The 6,162-nt window shown below is 36.0% G+C and overlaps 1 protein-coding gene across 1 annotated transcript in view; it reads left to right on the forward strand.

Moving 5' to 3' along the window:
- Positions 1-76: 76 nt before the first annotated feature.
- The window catches only part of LOC108750630 (teneurin-a), a 487,296-nt gene continuing 481,210 nt past the window's right edge, over positions 77-6,162 (forward strand). The window contains exon 1 of the mRNA XM_018490196.1: positions 77-307. The gene's annotated coding sequence lies outside the window, so the exon portion shown is untranslated. The remainder of the gene's footprint in view (positions 308-6,162) is intronic.

Consider the following 6,162-nt stretch of genomic DNA (forward strand, 5'->3'; position numbering starts at 1 on the left):
TCGTGCGTATGTACGTCGATGCTCCGAGCGGAACTCTCACGTCGCCGCGAATTGAACCTGCGTGAGTAGAGATCGGCAGGGTGGGAGACGGTGAAAGACGTTGATCTCGTCATCGCGAAGCGCTGGATGTCACTACGTCATTGCGAAGCGAGACGTACGTGTGCGGACGTACGTAGTCATCGTTTGTGCCTGGCGTAAACTCGCGCGGCAAAGTGACTACCCCGAAGTGCAGCGGTGATAAGAAGATACAGCCACGCGACGTGATCGTTAGCATAAATGACAAGCGCGGCCAAGGCATCGAACTAAGGTGAGTGGAGGTCTCCGTGTGATTCCTTGCGATCGCGTCTTTTACGTATAGGTACGCTCGATTCGAAGCCCGATGACCGGTCGTTGATTTTCATCCGACCGATTCTAGAATCTCACGTGATATCTTTGGTTGGTATACAGGATTTAATTAGAGAGAATAGGTCGGCACCATCGCATTAATCGTACGAGCTCCCGGCAAATGAAATTATAATCGAACGGCAGGCTGGGTCTCGAATTACGCGCCGCAGAGATAGAACCTGAGGCGCTTGTGCTTCTGGTGTTATCGTGCTCCCCTCTAGAGACCTTTCCGCCGTGTTCCCGGAACGTACTTAATGAAAATTCAAGAAAACTTGGGAACTTTTCGTACTTTAAAATCCAACTCTTGTTAGATATGTACGGATGCTTTCTACATTATGTGAAGCTACGGTGTAGGCGATTGTACACAGCTACTCCCTCCGACCCTCTTTCTAATTTATACATACTATATATACTCATCTTTACGTGACGCAAAGATATTTACATATCTTTCTAGCCGTATGACATAAAATAAATAATATTTGTTTACTGATATCGGTGGTTTTAAACGTAATTAAAATAAAAAAATTAATGCATAGCTTTTGTAATAAAAGAAATATTTTCGCATTTTATTTAATTACTTCCGTTGCGTAATAACAACGTTTTATTCTTCATAATCAGTAGGTCATTGCGTAACTGGAGTACATAATTGGCAGCGTACTTCTTTTTACTTGTTCCAGCGATCAAAGAAGTTTTAATGAAACTTTTTATGTCTTTGATCAAACACTTTTGCTCGAACGATATTACTTTATGAATTGTTTCTCAAACTGAGAACAAGCTACAAGTCAAAGAGTATAAATCCATTCCATTTATAAAGTTACTTTGTTCGATTTGTCGTCGATGATCTTTGATAATATTAGTAAGTTTTAATCTTACGTTGAACGCAGTGACATAATGCGATATTTTTATCGAGATAAAAAGAACTCGTAATAACGTTGCGCAATATTACTTTAATTTTACCGCAGAGAGCATATATACGCAAAGAACGATTTTGCTGAAGCATCTAGAAATTCAACTAAATATAAAGCTGAAAATCATTTTGTTGGACTATCAAAATTATCATGTAGAACCAAAGGATAAACCACTGACCAAAATTGTGTACACCAATGCCTATAAATAATGCCCAAGTAATGCCCAAGTAATGCCTAAATTTTATGACCATTAATGCCCTAGTAATGCCTACTAATGCTCACTAATATCCTAATGCCTTAGTAATGCCCACTAAATGTCCCAGTAATGCCCATTAACGCACTAGTAAAGCAAAACCTCATACCGCTTATTATAATACACGATTCTCTTAAGTAATGCCCAGTAATGCCCAGTAATGCCCCAAATTCGTACACCGTAGTGCCCTCAGTAGTTTATCCCTTGTGTAGAACGTTCAAGTATGACGAGCAATGTTGCAAAAAGTTTAGACACTCAACAACCATTTTGAGTCCTAATAATTTTGGATAGCCAATTATTTTCAGATCTGTATTTACATCTGTAGCTAAATTTTTAGATACGTCAAACCGTCCTTTCTGTATATTGTATAAAATTATACGAAATTCACGATGCTGGTAAATTTCTCTTCGATTGTGGCATCAGGTTGGCTATTAGCATTCATGTCACATGCTTGTCATAAGCCGATGAACGGAGAGGTCTGATCCTCGTCGCTTCAGGGATCGCCAGGTCTGTCCTACATGCTGCGATCCGCTGTAAGCGCGTCTTGCTCGGGCGCATTCGAAGATGCGCTCCTACGTGCATAGGCGTACTATCGTAATCGGAATACCAGATTGTTAAGTATCTCGGCTATCTCGGGTATGCGTAATAGTAGCGCTGTCATTTTGCGTAACTATGTGAGCGTTCGGCAGGTGCTCGCGTACCATGGGTGGCTGCCGCGCGTACACCTGTACGCGCCACCGAGCAGAATTCTATGCAAATATGCTGAAAGCATAGCCCCCGCGCGGGACGCTCGCGGGGTTTTAACGTGCTACTTAGCTGTGCGTTACGTGCGATCGACGGATCGATTTGCTTAGCCTACCTTCTTGTCTCGCCATCCTCGCGCGACCCTCATATTCCCGCCATCAGCGGCCGCGAAAGCTGGCCACGAAATGTCATTACGGTAACGCGATCTATCGCGCCTGTAAGGATAGGTCGATGATAGACGGCGATTGAAGCGGTTTAGCGATCGCCCAGCGTATTCTCGTGGTCTTGCCCGTTCGTTCGCCGAGCGCATTTTCCTCTCGTCGCGTCGACCCTGGAAAAAGGAAGACGGAAATTTTTATACGGTTATTTTGCCGCTGCTGGGTAATGCGATTCTGAGTCACGTGTACTGCGATAAGGGTGCTATAAGCAGGGCGTGTAAACAGGGAAATTGGCAGATAGTAACGCCGCGGCCTAATCTTATTTTTAACTTGCTTTTGTAAACTGGGTCGATTATACTGTAATACGATTTATTTCCATAAGATAGTTAATCGCAAAAACGAGTACCGCACGAGTACTCGACCAATATACAATATATTTAGCCGTTAATACGATGCTTCGGAATATATTGCGAAAAGTACAGAGATTCTAAATATAACTACTTTAACCATACAGCACTAAACGTAGATGATTGATTTAACCACCCAATGATAATCTGATAATGAGACATGTGTCGATAAAAATGATTGATTTTTAGTATTGAAATATTTGGAATACCTGTCGTCCATTAACTCGAGCACTTTAATCGGAATGTTATATTGATCGCTTTAATAATAATGCGTGCATTGTAATGTACAAATTATTATAATGCGATCACTGAATTGTGCGCATTGTTTCTTTGTGAATGATGCATTATTTCATTTCGCGTTTAGTATCACGCCTGACTATCTCCGCTATCCCAATCCCCATTAATTTTAATGGATGCCGTGCCGCAGACTTAACACTCATCCGCACAATAGACACCAGAAGCAATTACAGAACACATGAAAATACGTAATACGTACAACTGCTTTCACTACACGCGTCGACATTGTCACTCTGAGGAGCACCGCGCTGATTACATAAATTTCTAATGAAGTTTCCAAGCGCGAATTTTTCATGTAATACAAAATCCCGTACATAAGTTAGAAAAATTAAAATATTATAATACATCGGAAACTCTTTCGTACGGTTAATATTATACGGTTCAAAAGTACAAATATAAACGAAATCAATATTTCATGTTGTTTTCCCGACGACTGTTATCGCAAAACGCTGCAAAATATCGATCTGCGATATTAACAACATCTTCCTCGGCCACCGAGCTTTCCGACGCTTTCGGTCATTTCTACCTCTCCTTCCGCTTACCGTGGGCAGTATCCAATACCCATTAATTTTAATGATGAACGTGGTCAGTTTAACACGTACCGCAGTCATTGTAGCAAGCTTGTAGGCAATAAATCATATCCTCTTGTCACACACTGAAAAGTGCATGGTTCAGATAAGTACGTACGTTATTTGGTACACCCTGCCTATCTGGCTTATCCTCACCCTCCGGGTATATGTAGGTGTATTCTCGTATATATGATATACGAGTAGTTAAAGAACATGATATCGTTCTTAAATGCGATTGGGATGGTTTTGAATTATTTGCTTTTATTCTATTAAAATGAATAATGGCTCTTGTATATAATTTATTTTCTGCGTATTGATTTATTCTTTTACAAATTTAATATATTTTTTCAAGAATTCAAAGAATTTCTTTTGTAACATTTTCAATTTTTTATATGATTTTTTAATAATAATATTATACTATACTTCATATATAATCATTTAAAATATACATTTGTATTTTTTTTAAAAAGGTACATATATACATATAAAATGTTCTGTTATTTATATCTAAAATAAACTTTCACATATTTATCGATTTGAAATTTATTTAACATTATAAATACATATTGCGAAACACCAGAGCATTTCTCCCAGAGCTACAATATTGTTCGCCTGCCAGTAAAGTCGAAAAATTATTACGCATTAGCGACACAACGAGAAATTATGTAGCCGTATCATGGCCTACTAAAAACGAGAATGAAAGGGTACCATGTAACCGGAAATTATCATAAATTTTATAGGACTGCCACAGAAAAAAAGGGAAAGGTTGGTGGCCCTTCTGCGAGGGAAAAAGGAGAGGTGTGCTAATATCGCTAATAACTCGACTTATCGATTAGGGTAACTGTGCTCGTACACAACAGCCGCATTTCCAGCAACGAGGAACACGCGATAAGATGGAACGCGTCGCGAAAAAATAATGTGTCTTTTAAATACTAAAATTACACTAATTGTCGACGACTAACTAAAATTACAAGTGTCATCTGTCGCGTACAAAAGGGATTCAGTTATCTCCTTTGGCTATTCTTGACATAGCAAAAGATATAGAATGAGAAAACTCGGATGAAGATTTTCTTTCAAAACAAGTACGATTGTTAATGAGACGATGAGTCTCGTTATCTTATTCGCTCGTTCGTCGCTTACCACTGAATATAAACGCATGTCTTCCTTTCTAACTTTCCTTAAAATTACATACCTCGCACACTGAAATCATTATAATATAATCTTATTTTTACACCGATTAAAAACTTAATTACCGGTTATTGACATTAGTGTTATATCTATATTAGTATTCTATCTATATAGATTTATATGAGATATGGATTATAGATATCTGAAGAGAGTTTTAATCAAATAATAACTAAAAAAAAAAAAGATCTTTGTGCTAAATCTATTTTTTGTGTATCTTTAATTGTATATTCAATTCTTAATATTATTACTGTTTATCAGATTTATAGAATCATTCTTATTTAATAAGTTCAGCAATAATTTTTAAATAATCTCGTACTAAAAAGTACAGAAAAAGTGGTATCAAATTGGCTGAAACTGTGATATTTTGTAGTTTATGAAATGTTAATCAAAAGTCTTTATAGATACAAACATAAAAGATGGATAGATTTTGCATTTTGAAGTTATCTACTATTTTGTATATAATTGTATTAAAAAATATCTTTATCTACAATACACAGTTAATTCTTAATTGCATTTATATAGTTAAATTAAACACATATAATATAATATAATCACACATCTATTATTATCGAAAAGTTTATATACTCAGAATATAAACATTTGAGATTTGTGTTGAAAATGGTTCAAGTTCTTGCTAAAATGTTATGTGGAATTTTTAACATATTTGAATATTAATTTAAGATAATATAATTATGTTATTTGTAATATAATATGATTATATTAAATAATTCGTAATAATAGTTAAATTGATATTCAATATTTCTTAGTGCCAGAATAATTTATGAGTAACTAAACGAGTAACAAGAAAATATAATGTGTTCTAAAACGTATAAATTTTAAGATAAATGAATAAAATACGTATTAATTTAACATACTCTAATTAGCTTACAATTGAGCCTCTCGCTGATCCTCTATTTCGCCAAACTCGCTTATAAAATACTAAGACGCACTCACATGCCCTTTAAAGTCCCTTCCAAGTCCTATTAATTTAATATATTATAAACATTAATTTTAATGAAAAAGTATGCTTCCATAGTTTGCTTACAAATTGTGTCAGTATTACCTTTCTTGTATTAATTCTTTTATATAATATTTGTGTTACTTTCTAACATATTCATTTAGTGTTAAAATAACACAAAAATTAAATTAATTAATGAACTATTCGGAATACGTGAAATGTGTTAAATGTAATATAAAATAATATAACACAAAATTTCTTCTGTATGTCACAGTGTGTGTACATGAGAAGGGATA

This window comes from Trachymyrmex septentrionalis, unplaced genomic scaffold (assembly GCF_001594115.1).
Source record: "Trachymyrmex septentrionalis isolate Tsep2-gDNA-1 unplaced genomic scaffold, Tsep1.0 scaffold37, whole genome shotgun sequence".
NCBI lineage: Eukaryota > Metazoa > Arthropoda > Insecta > Hymenoptera > Formicidae > Trachymyrmex > Trachymyrmex septentrionalis.